Source organism: Lathyrus oleraceus, chromosome 3, assembly GCF_024323335.1.
Source record: "Lathyrus oleraceus cultivar Zhongwan6 chromosome 3, CAAS_Psat_ZW6_1.0, whole genome shotgun sequence".
NCBI classification, from domain to species: Eukaryota; Viridiplantae; Streptophyta; class Magnoliopsida; order Fabales; family Fabaceae; genus Lathyrus; species Lathyrus oleraceus.
In genome coordinates this window covers 246,594,667-246,613,391 of record NC_066581.1, presented here as the reverse complement: position 1 = coordinate 246,613,391, position 18,725 = coordinate 246,594,667, and the positions used below count along the sequence as shown (strand labels likewise).

The 18,725-nt window shown below is 37.1% G+C and overlaps 1 long non-coding RNA gene across 1 annotated transcript; it reads right to left on the bottom strand.

Annotated features, from left to right (window-relative positions):
* Positions 1 to 244: 244 nt before the first annotated feature.
* Positions 245 to 2,025, bottom strand: LOC127126661 (uncharacterized). The gene is made up of 2 exons (XR_007805056.1): positions 1,589 to 2,025; positions 245 to 506 (listed from the first exon to the last, which is right to left on the bottom strand). It is a non-coding gene; the product is annotated as an uncharacterized LOC127126661 (long non-coding RNA).
* Between the last annotated feature and the right edge of the window lie 16,700 nt (positions 2,026 to 18,725).

Genomic DNA, 18,725 nt, shown 5'->3' with positions numbered 1-18,725 from the left:
CTTTGGTCATTGCATTAGTACATTTGATTTTGGGTCAGATCCATGTAATACATTGAGTTTCATTCAAAGATTATGTCCAAATTTTAAGGTTCTTAAACTCAGGTTTCTCCTAATTGCTCATGTTTGTTATCTTTTTCCAACATACAGTTTCAAGGTCCTTATTTAAATTCAAGACCAAGTTTGATTCACTTTTGCTTGAGGGAATGTATTTGAACAAAGTCATAAAGTCATTGTTTCATCTAAGTAGAAAATCAAATTTTATTTCATATCAAGATCCTTTTTACATTACAAGTCATATGTACATTTTCATAAGTCCTTTTACATCAAGAAAACCCTAGTCTAAAACCTACATTTGACTTTGGTCAACTGTTAACTTTTTGGTCAACTAGTTGACCAAAGTCGATCATTTATTCCTAAGTCCTAATCACCATGATCTTCAAGCCCGCAGTCATTTGATTCATCTCTTGATATTACACTTTGGTCAATCCTCAATGCCATGCCTAAACCTATAAAATCACATTTGACACAATTTAATCACCAAGCATATGCCATGGATTTGTTCAATATACATCTTATTTTAACACAATAATCAACAAAAATTCTTTTTTTTTTCATTACTAACATGAATGAAGGGACCTAAGATAACAATTACCAATTACTCATTAAATTCATTTAACCAGTGCGTAGCAATTTGTTGAAATAATTAATAGGTTAATTTGATCTTCACAATTAACAAAATTGCATCATATCACTAGCTTGACACAATAATCACCATTCAAATATATCATTCTTCATTCAAACTTTCCATTACAGTACAAGTTCACCAAGGTTAGCAAGCATCTCATCCATAATTCAATCAAGTAATTCAATACATGATTCCTACATAATACACTAATTCAAAGACTCAATAACAATTACATACCCACATTCCACATAGGCCATGTTTTCTAAGAGCAACATAATCACATTATCATTTGCAAAGAAACTCAAGTTGAAAATTCATAACACAAAAAAATTAGAAACAAATTCAACTTGTAATTTTCTAACTGAGCAAAATAAGACTCCTCCAATTAACAGAAGTTGGATCATAACATACTCCAAGTAGCTCACATTAACATGGCCAAGCAGCAGCAAATTAAATATATCAGAAAAACTCAAAATGCATTCCACCTGCAGAATTCTTTTTAACAGAACACACGAAATGGAGCTTCATTATAACTAACCTAGCTAGGCACACATAAAATCGTAAGCATTGCAACTGAATTCATATTGCTAACTAATTGAGTTAACTTAAATGTAATAGAATATTTAATAGTTAACTAATCAAAACCTCTAAGATTTAACAGAGTTTCACTCTGTTAAATCGAGAATTATATATAAGCACTTCACTGCAATTTTTGGATTGTCAGAGTCACGTTTCAGAAACTCTCGCATTCACTCTACAAATTCACTATTCTCTCTCCAATTTCTTATGATTCTCTCTCGAATCATTCATTCATGCGACAATCAAGCCAAGCAGTTGCAGAGAAGAAGAAGGTTGCAGAAGTGAAATTGAAGAAGAGCAGAGGGAAATAGAAGAATTCAGTACATGCGATTCGCTGGAGAGCCACCGTGTCAGGATTTCGATTCGGTAAGTTATTCTTCTATGTCTTGCTTCAATTATCGCTGCAACTCCCTTGAACAATCCATTCTTTGTTTCATCCCCGATTCTCTTCAATTCCGCGTGTAAGATACTATTTGATTGTGAATTGATTTCGGTGTTGGATTTTGCAACTCGATCCGATGATGATGAATTCAAATTGAAATTGGATTTTGGTGATGATGATTAGGCACTGATTCAGATTCATTTCGTTTGTTCATATTTTTCGATGAACATTTGAAGTGAGAGTGTGAGATCATGGGAACATGAAGATGGTGGTGAAATGTTCATTGTTCATGTTGCTGAGTGTTTTGTGTTTTGGCTTAGATGCTTTGGCCTGAATCCGGTTTGCCGTGTGGAGCTTGGGCTTAAGGCCCAAGCACATTCAATTCACACCTCTCACATATGTTCATACCCCTTACCTCCATGTTTATATTAATCAATTTTTTCACATTGACCTTGTTATCCCTAGGGTTTAGAAAATTCATTATATGCATGTTTCCTTAGCTCAGGGTTTGTGTAGATGCAATTGGTATGATTTGATTGATCGGTTCATTAGGTTTATTGTGTAAATGATTCGATTGTTGGTTTTCATTCCCATTGGTTGTGTTTATTAAAGTTTACCTTGATCAACCAAATCTTTTGAATTGGGCTCAAATTCCCAAGCCTATTCAAGTGATCAAAAGACCCTTGATCACTTGATAGGGCAAGTCCCGTATGTTCAAGTTGTACTGGATCTCATGAGCTCAAGACCTCAAGACTCAAATTCAAGTTCAAGACTCCAAATCAATACAAGGAATTCACATTGCAGACATAGTGGACTACTATTCAAGCACAACAAAGGTGTATCAACACTTGTCAATCTTGATTCAAGTTGTGTTCCACAAGCCTTAAGAAACGAAGAATCATGAGAGGGGTTATTCCCACCCTTGTCTAGAGTACCTTTGATTACGGGGTGTAGGCCCTAGCTACTCAAACTATTCGCCTTTGTTCATAAATTTTAGTATAATTTGAATAAAATGATTATCAAGTCTCCTCCTCCAACAAGCAATACTGCATTATCAGAATAAACAAGAAGAATCAGTATCAACATTTGTCAATCTTGATTCAAGTTGTGTTCCATGAGCCTTAAGCAACAGAGAATGATGAGAGGGAGCATTTTATCCTTGTACAGAGTATCCTTGAGTATGGGGGGCAGGCCCCAGCTGCTCAAGGTATTCGCCTCTGTTCATAGAATTTAGTTGAATTCGAATAAAATAATTAACAAGGTCTTCTTCAGGCAAGCTCTTCTACACTATAGCATTGCAATGTTATTACACTCTCCTCTTTAGATCAAGTGTCATACTCCCCTACTTGATGTACCTACATCTTTTGGGTTCATTACCTCAGGGTCACACACCCTTATCCTAATCGATTGCTTCATGCACTTCCTACACAGTTACAAACTTTGGCATCTTTTATTCATTACTTCATGCACTGCCTATACAGCTACAGACTTTGGCATCCTCTTTTCATTGCTTCATGCACCGCCTATACAGTTATAAAAATTGGCATTTATTTTCCTTTCCCTACAGAGTTACAGACTATGGCAAGCTCTCTTTTACCCTATAGATATACAGACTCTGGAAACTTTGCTTTTTCTATACAATTACAAACTTTGACAAAACCCCATATTATTCTTCCTATTCGGTTACAGACTTTGGCATTCATTCATTGTGGCTATAAAGTTACAGACTTTGGAACTTATTCATTATGCCTATAGAGTTACAGACTTTGGATACTTGTTCTTTATGCCTATAGAGTTACAAACTCTGGCTACTCTTCTCTTCTCCCTTATAGAGTTTCAAACTCTGGCATTCATTTCCTTTTGCCTTGTGTAGTTACAGACTACGACACATATCATTACATTTTGCCCTATAAAGTTACAAACTTTTGCAACTAGGCACTTCATTGTAAGTTACAGACTTTGGCCTTTTTTTCTATCATGCATATACAATTACATTCTATGGATTTCTCTCATTCTATCCTGTAGGGTTGCATACTCTTGAAAACATATTTTCCTAACTTGTAGAGTCACAAACTCTGGTAGTATCCTTGGTTCAGACCATGCATTCACAAATTCTCTGTGGCTAAACACCACTCATTGCTTAATGACACACTCTTACTATTCAAGAAATTTACCTCGCCTTTTGGCAACCTAATCAACTCTTTCTTTGTTCCGCGTTAGTTCTACAAACTATGGAGCTCTGACTTTCTCATTGCACGATGAGAATACGTAGGCACAAGGGTTTTAATCCTTGGCGAGCATACTAATTATTTCTTCTGCCTTAGGGCTCCATCCATATATTCCATAATCCATTACCAAGTATCTTCAATCATAACCATTCATCTCAGTCAGACACTGTCTTTCTTTGGACCAAATATCATACTCCCTTTGAGTTTCATATATACCTTTGGACCAATAACCAATGCATGCCTCTGAACCAAGAGCCATTTTGTTTCTCTTGTTAGTCCTCTCGTTGCTTATACAAACATCTCCTTACTTACTTTGTAGCCTTATATAGGCAAAACCCTTTGCTTTTTGGCTTGATGCCAGTTTACCTCTTCGGTTCAGACATACCTACCTTATAGGTTCAAACAACATTATCCTTTGCTTCAAACGATATCTTCTATCACAACTTATTTCATATCCCACATTTAGTTCTATAAACTACGAAGCTCTGAATTCCTTATTGCACTATAAGAATTCCTTATTTCATCCTTAATCCTCACCGAGTACTATATTTATTCAATTATCTTTATTCTTTTGTGAGTAATCTTTAGATATAACACCCATCTGAGTAAAGAACAATCAAAATAGTTCTCGTTGAGTACAACAGATGTGAGGGGTGCTAATACCTTCCCATTGTATAACCAACTTTCTTACCCATTTTCTCTTTCCCTCGGGTTTTATCGATATTTTCCCTTTCATTCGGGAATAAATAAAGTTCGATGGTGACTCTGTTGCATCTTTGAGAGTGGGATGCGCTCGGGTATTTTTTTATATAGCTTCAACATTAAAAGTATTTGAGAATAATGAATACAAATTGAAATCACCATAAAATATGTACTTACATGCAACATAATTGTAGTATGGTTATGTCCAACCAATTAACACCCTGCAAAATATCCATAATACAACTCTTTCCAATTTAACAATATTGACTTGGTTCATGTTCTAATGTTATCTCAAGGGTGTCTCTCGTCTTCTCTACCACCCATGACAACATTAGCATTTTATATAATGGAGTTATTGTGGTTGTCATATTGTGTTGGGGGCAGAACAACTACCTTTTATGCTTGCACATTCAAAGCAACATTCTTAGATATGTCTAACTGATCTAAATCTAGGTTGATAAGTACACCCATAGATTTAAGTTGCTGCAGAATAAAGACAACAACCATACAATACATAAATTTAAATACACAAATAACAACATATAACACATATTTTTCAAACCAAACTTAGACTTACCTCAATCACAACCCGAGTACACTTCTTGTGCATCTCCTTAGTTAACTTCTCATGTTCCTTCTTGATCAACCTCTCTCATTCCTCATGATGCACCCTATCATGTGTTGGTGTAAGCCCTAGAGGCCAATACTTTTGGTATTTGTATCGAATTATTTATTGATAATAAAAGGCTTTTTCTTTATTACGTTTATTTAATAAAGTCCCTAGAATAGCTAGTCCGTTTAATGTATTAAGTATGACTTAATCATGAGAACATATTAAACATAAGGACACTATTCTTAAAGTATCCGTAGTCGAGCTTTAGTGTGAAGTGGGATAACATTAAAGCATTAAGACTATTATGTTTGTAGACTGATGATCACATCTCATGGATCATGGATAAAGAGTTATCAAGTCTTAAACATAGGTATGAATATTAGGAGTAATATTTATACCGGATTGACCCGCTATGAGAATACTATATAGAAAGTTATGCAAGGTGTCATAAGTTATTCTCATGGTGATAATAGTGTATTCCACTCTTCGACCTGAAACCACTATGGATCCTAGATGTAGAGTCGAGTGCTTTATTGCTGATCCAACGTTGTCCGTAACTGGATAACCATAAAGACAGTTGATGGGTACTCCACAAAGCATGCTGAGGGACATGAGTGTCCTAGATGGAATTTGCCCATCCTGCGTAACAGGATAAATGTCTATGGGCCCAATATTGAACTGAACAAGGATGACACGGTCTATGCCTTGTGTTCAATATAGACATAAGGGCAAAAGGGTAATTATACACATAATTATTATCACAGAAGGAATTGTCAGATCACATGACATTTTCGTGTCTTGGGTAGCAGTGATGTGTTGCTAGATACCGCTCACTGTTTATTATGTTAAATGCGTGATTTAATATAATTGTCAACGTCACGAAAACCTATAGGGTCACACACAAAGGACGGATTGATGAGAGATAGAGTAACTAAGGAATACCGTAAGGTACGGTGCCCTTAAGTGGATTATAGAACATCGTAAGGTACGGTGTACTTGAGTAGAATACGAAATATGGTAAGGTACCATGGGCTTAAGTGATTTTGGGCATATTATAAGATATGGGCCAAAATACACTTAAGTGGGCTTTTAGCTTGAAGCCCACACAAGTGGTTCTATAAATAGAACCCTTGTGCAGAAGCAAAAATTTGCGGTTGCATTATTTTCGTTTTCTATCACTCTCTCTCTCTCACTCAAAGCCTTCATTCGTACCAGCTAGCACTGAGATTGAAGGAACCCGTTCGTGTGGACTGAGTAGAGACGTTGTCATCGTTCAACGTTCGTGATCGCTTCGTGGATTTGCATCAAAGGTTTTGATCGTCACAAGAGATCTGCACCAAAGGTTTCAACCGTCACAAGAGGTAATCATTCTATCACTGATCATGACCATTCGTAAGGATCTCTAAAGGAGAAAATTTTAATTTCCGCTGCGCTTTGGATCGCAATTCTCCTTCATCATGCTCCTCATATATAAACCTATCTCACGCCTCTTGGATCAATCGCTCCTCATGATGCTCTCTCTCCCACTCCTCCTGGATCACCATCTCCCATTCCTATGGAGTTGCAATCTCCCACACCTCTTGAGTCACCTTCTATCACTCCTTTTTTAATGCTTCTTGTATCATCTCATCCACCCTTTGATCAACTAGCTCTTTAAGTTATTTCTTACGCACTACTTTGTTACTCTTTGGCGATGATCCAAAAAATATCCTTAAGTCGACACCTCTTCAAATACCACAGACACGCCCACCATGCTCTTTTATTCCAATCGATTCTACCAGTATGTCATGATGTTGTTGTGGAACAAAGGTACCATCATTGGATTTTTCAACCAGCAAATCACACATCACAAGTAAAATTTCATCTTTACCAAATTAAATTAACTAAAAACAGTAATGTTAAAAAAAGTATCTATTTATAATCTTTTCAGCAGCTTCGTGTGTGGCCTCTTATGTGAGATCACCTATAGTCTTTGATATGCTCTCTTCCTTTTCTCATTGCATAATGGTGGACATGGGTTGCTAGTAGGAGAAAAACATGTGAGTTAAAAGTTTTATAAAATATAATAATAAAGGCGATTAGGCTTCCTTTTGAATCCTTGGCCCCAAACTTGTTCACTAATTTCGTTTGAACACATAATTCTTTTTCTAATGATCATAAATTAGTTTTCAAAATAATAACGCATAATTTCTTGTTGCGTAACCAATTTCTTCAATTGCAACCCCCGATTTCTCATGTGAGTTTGCAATCATTAAAGATTTTATCAGTCATAAATTACTCTATCACGAGAAACTAATACTCAGTGTCTAGTAATATTATAGGTTGAACATAAAGTAGAGTAGAATTTCACACAACACGATTAACACTCTTGTAAAATTTGGAATAAATCTACTCATATGACGATGAATAAAAGGCATTAAGTACAACATTTATTGAATGATAAAGAGTTTCACAATTATATAGGAGGATAATCAACAAATTACATTGATCAAACAAGTCTTAGACAAATCTATCTGAAAGGCTATAATCTAAGGGAACTGGTCAATCATGTTACAAAGATTCATAATAAATGAGATAAAAAGGAAGGGTGAATGGAATTATAATTGAAGTGGTTGACTAAATGTTCATTGATCATCTTGTGTCTAAAAGCTTATTTTCTACAACTAAATTCAGAACTTTAATATTTGGATACATTTCCCCTTTTATAGATTTTTTTGAATAGCACAAGTGTGTTGCACCATGGATCATATGCGTCAGATTCCTTTACTTTTGTTGGTGTGGTGTACGCCAAAATCTTATAATGTGTCGCACCATTGCCCTAGGTGTGCATTGATATTTCAAGTGACTTACAAGGAATTCATGCTTAAGTAATTTGCAAGGAAATTGGTTGGTTTCTTCATAGTTTTTATTTCCTTCCATGTTTATGTCAAAGTCTTGCTCCACTTCTTGTCATTGTAGCTTTTATAATGAAAACATCATAAAATATGTTCGGTTAGAGTGATTTTGAATCAAATTGAGATTTTCTACAATGTTTTGAATCTTCTCCTGCTTTGATCTATTTCATACAAATTAAACAAAAAATATCATTAGATTATGAGGAATATTTTTTAGAAATATGTAGTATGGTTTAGTGTCTTCATAACCCCAAAATTAAATTGTTACTTAACCTCAGGAAACTAACTTATAAAATGAGAATCGACAGTAAAATAACAACTTACTTTAATAGAGATAACATTCAAATATAATGCTTCTTACCGAGATAATTCCATGATTATGCATAGAGGTTGCTTCGATTCTCAAACTTCAAGTCAGATAAATTAAAGGATGTTGTGAAAGTGATGCTCAGAAAACAGAGTATGGTCGGTTTCTTGATTAACAAGAAAATCCCAAAATAAAAGAGAGAAAAAAAGAGAAAGAACAATCAAAATGTTTTAAACTGGATTCTTGATTCAATTACACATTATGGAACAATGTTTACAACTGAATCTCAATCACACCACTTTCTCCCTCTAATTAGTATTATTAGGTATTGATTGAGAAGTGAGAATTCCTATGTTATTTAAAAGAAAACTAAACCCTAATTGTCGCACCTCGAAAAAATGAGAACACGACTTAGCGAAGCGCAATCGCACGCTCGCATGATGGACTAAACAGAGTCGCCACCGGACTTTATTTATTCCTAAAAAGGAATGGGGAAATATTGATAAAACCCAAGAAAGAACGACAATGATTATGGTCGTCGCAACCAATATCAGGGTTCGGGAGTCGATTACGCAAGGGGAAGGTATTAGCACCCCTCACATCCGTTGTACTCAACGGGAACCATTAGGTTAGTTGTGCGCATTAATGTTAGTTGGAATGTTAGGCTTTTCAAGTTATTATATGGAAAAGAAAGAATAGAAGAGAGGAGAATGTTTTTGGATTTTTGACGAAGGGTTAAACCTAAGTTTTTTATTAGTGGGCCTGACAAGATTTACAAATCCTGCTCCTACGTATCTCAACAGAGAAATCAAGGCTTACGTAGTTCTGGGTAGAAAATGTTTGTTTGTTGGTCGATTTTAGCGAAAGCTATATTGTATTAATCGAAGAAAATATTGTTTTACCCAAAACAGATGAGGAGCGGACGTATACCACACATCGAATGGATTTACAAATCAACATTCGGGAAAACGTCACTTATCTCAACTCAATAATTGTGGCCGAAGCATTGCTTTGCATCATCTCAAGACAAGATGTCTTTCGTTTATGAAAAGGGTTTTTCTATTAATCGCACGACGGTGAAGAAAAGAGTTTGATTGGTTGGATGTATTTTTTGGGCTTGAAAGACGGGTATTTATGACTGGCAAGCTCTTATGACTTGTGTCTAATACTCGGGACTACGTCTGGACCTTTCACCCAGGTAATCTTTTTCTTTCAATTTTATTGAGAAAAGAAGTTTCAATATTTACAAGTATTTTGAAGAGAAGACGAATACGTAGGGCTTACAAGCTCTTATAACTTGGGCCTAATATTCGGGATTACAACTGGATAATTTCATCCAGGTAATCTTTTTCTTCCAACTTACTTATGAAAATGATTTTAATATTGGAGTATTTCGAAGAGGAGACGAATACTTATGGCTTGCAAGCTCTTACAACTTGAGCCTAATATTCGGGATTACGACTGGATATTCCATCCAGGGTAATCTTTTTCTTCAGATTTTATTGAGAAAAAGATTTGAAATTAAATTAAAAATGATTAATGTACAAAGGTTTGGAATTAATGAAAAATAAATGGATATTGCTTAAAATCTCATTTTTATAAGCCCCAAAAGTAAGTTGAACGAAATAAATAACTAAACAAGTTATTTACAACACATTTAAAAATTAAATCGAAAAGAATAAAATCAACAAGTATTAAAAAAATAGAACTAGATAAAAAGGTACAAAATGGTAAAATAAATAGTAAGAAGTTATAAAAATTTTAAATAAAATAGCAAGTATAAAAATAAAAATAAATCAAGATATGTTATTCCCAAGTATTGAACACATCCCACTATAGAAGATGAAATTGCTTTCTCTCCACTCAGCCACTTATGGTCATTTGTTAACTCAATCAACGGCTTAGGCATATAACAAAAAAACAAATGAAACATAGTAGAAAAAAAGGAAAGGCAACATGGGCCGAAAATAAAACCAAGAAGCCCAAGTGGGGCACTTCGGTTCGGCCCAAATGAGGACATAGGGAGGATCCAAACATGCCCACCAAAAACTCAAAAAAAATAAAAGAAAAAAAAGAGGACTCTTCGAATTCCCATCAGCCTTGGTCCCAACAATAATGAAACGTTTGAGGTATTTGATGTGCACTAATGCAGGGAGATAACCAAGGAGAAAACGTTCATCGGGCAGCGTAAAAGAAAAAACAACCTCATGAATGAACCTTTAAAGCTTATATTTTAGAGAGAAAAAAAACAGAGACAAAATGCTCACGATTCTGAAACCTCAAGAAGGGCAGTCGTGCCTGTCTCCTCCTCCCCCTCTCTATACCAAGCTTAGCCATTTCAAAAACCATTCAAAGTAAAAAACGAATCTCCCTAATCATAAATCCAACCGGAGCCTACAAAAACCCTTCGAAACTTCATAAACGAGTTATTTCCAACAAATCAACAAATTCTGACGAAAACCTAATCGCAAATCCGAACACCAAAACGCAAACCGAAACTTACATCCACAGGGATGTGAAACAATGTGCAGTGAAGAGGAACTATGCCTCTATCCACAAATCTAAATATGAAGCGATGAAAAGGCGAGAAATCTACCGTATCGCGAAGTCTTGGAGGCGAGTGAAACAGGTATGGGATCTCCTACACTTCTTGCTTCTTCGAGTCGCCAACTCAAATCTCTTCCGAATCACCGTCCTTTGCTTGCCGTGGCGTTATGGCGACTGTGAAGAGGCGTTGTGACTTAGCTCTTGGTGGTGGGTTTCGAAAACAGGGCCTCAACAACAGTAGTATCACTGTCTTTTGGTATGGATTCGCGAATGCTAGTTGTTTTTTTTGAAGTTTTCTTGCAGAACTCTTACTAAGATCTTTACTTTTTTGTTATTGAACAGTTGCGGCCCCCTTACATGAAGAGAGTATTCCTCCTTTTATACTCACACTGCTAGGGTTTTGAGTTGGCTATTGAGATCAAAAGGGGTATCCCACTTGGAAGTGCTTGAGGTGCTCCAGTTTGTCTACCCTATTTTGGTGTTTAATCTGGAAAAGGTAATACGAACCTTGTACTTTCTTTTCTTGAATTTGTTTCGATTCCTTTTGGGTCGCTTGTGGATTTTTACCGCCGGTAAAAGGCTATTTACTGCTGCGAATTTACCGGAATATAACATGTGTGGTTTGATGCTTGCAGGATCCTGTTGCTGCGAATTTTCAATCTGACTCGGCTTAGAAGATTTATTAATTTGGTCCAAATGAATATATGATCTTGTTATGGAGTCATTAGTTTCAGTATTCGCAGTCTTCAATTGATGATGTGGAGCTTGATTTCTAAGGACAAGAACTTCAGATAAGGCTGTAATAATGTCATCATGTTTTCTTTTACTCACAGCAACGAAATTGTTAAGAGTTAACTGAACGTGTCTTGGTGAATCGGATGAATATTGATCAATTATCCTTGAAACACGGGTAGCTTGATTGCGCCAAACACTATGAGCAGATGCTGACTGTCTTCCACTTGTATCAATACCAATTTGCATATGCAACTTTGTATGTTCCATTTTGCCAAGCAGACCGAGATCGTGAGAGTTAGGTCCAGGCATTTTATTGCAATTGTTGTTGCATTGAAACCTTTGGTTGCCGCAACATGTGTGCAGAATGATGGCTTGTTTAGATGCCTTGATTTCCAGGGTCAGTTCCAAATTATTGTTGCCGTAACCCCGATACATTATTTCCCAACTGTTGTTGATGTATATTTGCTAGATTGTTTTGTCGATTTATTAACTGTTATTGTTGTCTTGGATTAAGAACTTGAGACTGTAAAACAAGTCATTGATCTGGTGGATAATTGTTAGGGCCTCCTTCATTTGATGGCATATTGATGGCAATGGTGCTTTGAGATTTGGTCTCCATTGTAAGCATCTTCATAGAAATCTTCCGGAGATAATCGGACTGGCTTGTGGCAGCAGCATAGATTTTATCTTCAAACCTTTGAGCAATCTTCCAAAGTTCAGGTAATCCCTCATTCCCATAAACAGGAAGATGTTTTTTTAATATGTCCATTATTGTGTTGACAATTCTTCACTACATAGCTCCTGTAATCCATTAATCACTTCAGATTGTAGGATTTCCCCTGTTGTTGGACGTGATGATGGTTCAGGATGCAGCATCCAAAGACAAAAGCCAGCTTCCTTAGGATTTTCTGATAGGAAAGTTGGAGGAAGAATCCTATGATGAAGATCAGACATTGTTGCAATATGTGCTTTTTCAGAGTCAAAATGACCTAGTAACTCAAAAAGGAGTACACCTAGGCAGTCGATGTTTGATGATGTTGTGCAACCTCCCTCCGGACTTACGTACCACTTATTTTCCCATCTTTCACATAAAGATGTAGATGAAAGTTCACCTGTATTCTCTTTACTCTCAGCAGCTGCCAAGTGTTCAATGGCATTGCTCTGACCATCACTGTGTGATTTTCTAGCTAATAACTCCGGAAAAGATGTAGATCCAATATCTTCCCAGGCACTAGATGTAGCCTGGCCACTACTTATCAACCCAATATCACTTAATGAATTTCCATTTCCAGAATTATTTGTCATGTGATAAAGATTCTGCCAACGTTTTTGTTGATTATACATTTGCACTTGACTATTTGATGTACCAATATCAAAGCTCGAACCATTATAACTTTTTACCGTTAGTTCCTCAATGGTCGCATATGGATGTTGCGACGTAGCCGCTTCACTAACAGCCTGAACTACATTTTTACCTTGTAGAATAGCATTATATTCCAGTGGTTGTTGGGATTTTACAAGTTTTCGGCTATCCATTTTCGGTGAATACACATCATTCTCCTTGGTCTGGCGCTGTGAATCCTCAGAGGCCTCTAATTGAATTCTCTCATTAACCAATTCTTCATCCATAACTAATAACTTGGTCAATCACGTAAGCTCCATATTTAGCAATCAACACACAAGCTAAAAATGAACGCGATTATTTGATAATTTTGTGGAACAGAAATAAGTCGGTGTGTGAAGGAAGAACACGCGATGTCAAGTCTCACCACACATGAATGAATGAGAATCTCAATATGAAATGAAAGAAAATATGAATGCAAATTTTAAAAAATGTGAAAAACGTAAAAAAAATATGAAATAGTAAATATGAACATGAATGAAGGAGTATATATGGAATTTCTTTTGAATTATGAATGAATGGAAAAGTCAATATGCATGATGACCCAAAATAAAATATTTGGCACTTGACAAATGGTTCACTCGAAAGGGGGGTGAAAATTGGTAGTAAGACAAATGACAGGTGAATAATCACCCCGATGAAATTGGAACGAAAAATGAAACATGAGGTTCACTTGATTCTAACAAAGGAAAGAGTTTTCAAATCTCGCATGGCTAAGGAGATTAATCATCTTATACCAAAAATCAAGAGACAAAGCCCAAAAGACAACCACGGACTGGTCGTGGTAGCGAGTCCAACAACAAACGTTTTTTTTTGGATAGTATCATGACCAGATGGAATGGTCATGAAGAAAGAATGCAAACGAGTGATTGATGGGTGTCGCATTACGCGAAAAACCGGCGGGAAAAGACACAGAGCCGCCACCGTGCGTTATTTATCCCAAAGGAGGGAAAGGAAACGCTCGAAGTAAACCTGGAAAGGAAATGGTCTTACGACCAGAGATTGCGAGGATCGGGAGTCGGTTATGCGAAGGGAAGGTATTAGCACCCCTACGCATCTGTCGTACTCGACGGGATCCACGCTCAGAAGAATAGAAGAAAGGTTGCTAAATAAACTGCTCAAAACTACACAAACTGGAATGAAACACAGATGAAAGACGGAAGAAGGGGACTCGGCAGGATGTCACATCCTGGGCCTACGTAGTTTGTCAGACACAAACATCAGAGTCGACGTAGTTCGGGGATATGGGAAACGTGCTCGCTAGGATGTCGCATCCTATGCATACGTATCTTCTCTAACCAGAGTAAGAATCAGAGCACTCGTAGCTCGGCTAACGCACGCCGAAACAAAACACTGAACAGAGACGTTGAGACGTCTAACGAAACACACAACAGGAAACGGAATGTCAATCGATGGTCTTACATCCAACTCCACACAAAACAAACAAATGGGAAACCGAATGCCAATCGCTAGACTCACATCAGACTCCGAACACACAAACATAAACAGGAAACCAAACGCCACTCGCTGGACTTACATCAGACTCCAAACACACACACAACACCGGGAAACCGAATGCCAATCGCTGGACTTACATCAGACTCCGAACACACAAACACAAACAGGAAACCAAACGCCAATCGCTGGACTTACACCAGACTCCAAACACACACACAACACCGGGAAACCGAATGCCAATCGCTGGACTTACATCAGACTCCAAACACACATACAAGAGGGTGGAAAAAGAAAAAGGGTGCCCGGAGAGATCAGCTCAATCTCCTGCCTACGTACCTCATCTGGCATGAGGATCAGGGCGACGTAGTTCCCCTTAACAGGGAAAAAACTATCCTAACCAGAGACTAGGGAGATAACAGACTACTAGGGAGACTACGACTCGAGCCTAGAAGTTGTCATGCATACGATCCCTAAGTTGAGGTCTCTAATCAGAACCTAACTCGCACAGGTAGCAAGTCAATCATACAGCAAGTAAGCAAACATAGGTGAACAGGTATCACACACTATATGCAAACAAGTGGCTCACACAAGGCTGGGCTTTAGTCAAGGGGTCATATCAACCTCGACAAACAAGCCAAATGGAAGGGGTATCTGAGGAAGCTCTTAACCACTGACATTGACCGTCAGGGTGAGCAGATGAAAAGGTAATGAGGATTGGACCTCATAGCTCTTAACCCAGGCCTGGGTGAGCTTCAAACAATGAAGGTGTGGGAGTCCAGAATGGGGAACTCTACTCCACATGACTGACTCTATATACAAAGATCTTGGGTGTTTATTCAAATGCATCAGCATGTAGTGCGAGCATAATGAAAGACTCAACTGAATAGCAGGGGATGGATTGCACATCCCTTCTATCTGCCAATTGCCTCTTCACTTAGGAGGTCTTGAAGTGCATGGCACAAATATAAACAATCACAGTCATTGCCTCTTAAGGAGGACTTCAGCCAAATGCCTGCCAAAAGAAACGACAGGGCTTCCAGACTACATGGAATTAGAGGATTTACCTAGGTGGTATGCCAACCACAAGCAAAGCAAAGTAACTCAAGCAATGAGTTAAAGCAACTAAAGTACCTGTGAGAAAAGCAAACAAGTCAATATTCACATGCAGACAAACCAAACAGACAGACAACAGTGTTACAACTCAATATGCACACAAGTCAACAACTCAAGTGAATTCATCACCAAGGAACCTACAACACAATAAAGGTTATTGGATAAAGCAAATTTGCATCTCAAGTCATGAGGTTGCATCAACCATTAGGACTATAAGCTTGAACCTGAAATGCACATCTCAACAAGTGAGTACAAACCACTAGTGCAAAGACTAGGGTCAAAGGTAAGGCAAAAAGTCAAAATAGCAACCAATTCTCAACATGTAGCACATTTAATCAATCATGAACATGTCCTAAAAAGGACCAAATCAAAATCATCAAGCAACGTCATGTAGTGAGCAAGAGAAGACAAAGGCAATTTCAATGCACCCAATTGGACATTAAGAATCAAAATTCCATATTAAAACAGAAATGACTCAAACAATTCTGGAAATTTTTATGGGCACACAACATGTAAAATACAATCATCATGCCAAAAATTATAATCAGAAGAGCTCATTTGACCTAGAAATGAAAATGAATAAGATCAACATCAAATTGTGTGACACACATTGTCACACCCTAAGTTCATGTGTCTAAAACAGAGATGAAAAATGATAAAAATACACAACCAAGCCTCAAACATCAAGCAACATGTTGGGAATCAACATATAAAATTTCATGGCATTTGGTTCATTATTGAGCATTTCACAATAGAATGAATGAAGCATGGTACATTTTGCACACATGTTCAATCAACAGTCCACAATCAAAATCCCAGCAATGATAAAATCATGAAATCCATATCAAAAAATAAAGGACCTCAAGGTGAACATTTTGCAAAAAATTGGAGGTGATTTGGATTTGTTTTCAAATTGTTATGGTTTTTTGAAGTTGGTTAAAAAACATTTGAAATAATGAAGAAAAATATAATGAAATGGAGGGAAATGAGAAAAGGTTGAATTAATTTGAAAACTGTTGGAGGCTGGAATCGAAGTGAGGAGCAAGGCGCGTCCAAAACGACGCCGTTTTGGATAAGTGGAAGTGAAATTAAAAAATGAAGAAGCGCTCGCATAGGATCGAGCTCGGGACGTTAACATGACATGCGCTTCTACAGTAGTTTCCAAAGCACGAACCAGAGCTAGCCCTAATCCCTGTAGCGCACGGAGGCCAGCGGTGGAAACCACCGTCTTCTTCATGAAGACGGTGGATGAACAGTAACATCCAATTAGTTTTTTTTCCAGAATTCAAAAACAAATACACTAATCGAAAGCTTAACGCACGTAGGTTCCAAATCTATCATCCATTACTCCTGATTCTCAATAACGAAGGCAAATCGAAGAGAAGAAAATCTAACATCCAAACTTTAAATCATCATAACACAGCCAATTCTTAACCGTTTTTCATGAAATTTGCATCAGTGTGATCAGCAAGCAAAGAACTACAAGATTGTATGCATAGAATCATGAATTAAGAGACTCGGAAATCACACCTCTTGAAGCTCCAACAATGGCAGTAGTGGATTCAGGTGCCTAGCAATGTGTAGATCTCTTCTATCAACCTTGTTATCACTTCTGAAGCATGAATCAACTCTTGGAAAGGCTTGGATCTAGCTCAAAGTTAAATTTCCATTGCCATGTTCTTGAGCTTCATATGCTTAATTCTTCACCAAATTCTGCAAATCAAAGCTTGATCTATACTGAATAATGATCAAAGAACACAAATATGCAAGAAAATCCAAGTATTATATGGAAAAAATTTGAATTATGGTGGAGAGAAATTTTGGAGGGAAAGTTTGAATCTAGATCTAGAATGATCCAATCCTGAAAATTCTGTTATGATTAGGGCTTTATATGATATATTAATCCATTTGCTAATTAAAATTAAGCATGGTTAATGAAAGTTTAGTGAGAAATAAGGTGTAGTGCAAAAATTGATTTTTCACCCTATGCATGCAACATGCACGTGAACAGTACCACATGACCATGCAATTTCACTTAAAATCATCTTATGAACATGTTGGAATGGTTAAAAAGCTCATATGATGCACCAAATTCAAATTCATGATTTTCCCTCCAAAATGAGCATGAATGAGCAAATGGTCATGTGATGAAATTTCATGCAATGCATCATTGGATTTGGAAATTATAGGTCATAAGGAGCAATATGCAAAAAGAGGCACTCAATTTGGAGTTTTAGATCAAAAGTTATGGCTTGTTGAAGTTCCATGCACACTTGGCAATGATTTGATCATATCTCCTCAACCATTCATCAGATGCTCATGATCTTGGACTTTTTGTAAATGGGAGAGAAAGATATTCAACTTTCATGTTGGACAAAATTTCATTTGAAACTTCTTTGATGTTGGAAAGTCAAGTTGAAAATGGTCCAAAAACTTGCCATTTTTGGAAACTTGAAATTACAGGTCACTTTCCATTTTGGGAAACTTTTGATCTGGCTTCAAATCCTTCAAGGTAGATGTTTTTCATGATGAATGAACCTCTTTTGGACATGAATGAAGTGTCTCAAACCATTTCTCCACCTCCTAGCCCTCAGTTGACTTGCAGTTGACTTTTATGGATTTCAGATGACCTGAAACTGCACTGTGGACTTTGAGCCTCTAGCACTTGGTCCAATGGCTTCAAAATGAACCCTTGGATCATATAAGCTCTTGTGAATAATCATGTGGCCTCCATCTCAAGGAAATACTTGGTCTCTTGCACAGATGAATCCTCTTGATGCCAGTTCTAGTTGATGAGATGCAATGTACTTATGCAATGTTAATGACCTAACAAATGAAATGAATGCATGAGTAGAGGGTGCAAATTTGAGGTACTACAGCTGCCCCTATTCAATCAACTGAGAACCTGAACGGATGAGAGCAACGACTGTCAGACCTTCAGGGTAAACAGGGATTGAATACCAAAAGAACCTGGAATTTGCACTCTGCGGGGGATGACGTGAAGAAAGCGAGGCCATTTACCGATGGCGGCTAAGCTGGGCATTCGATATTAGAAGGAAGCGAGACCATTTACCGATGGT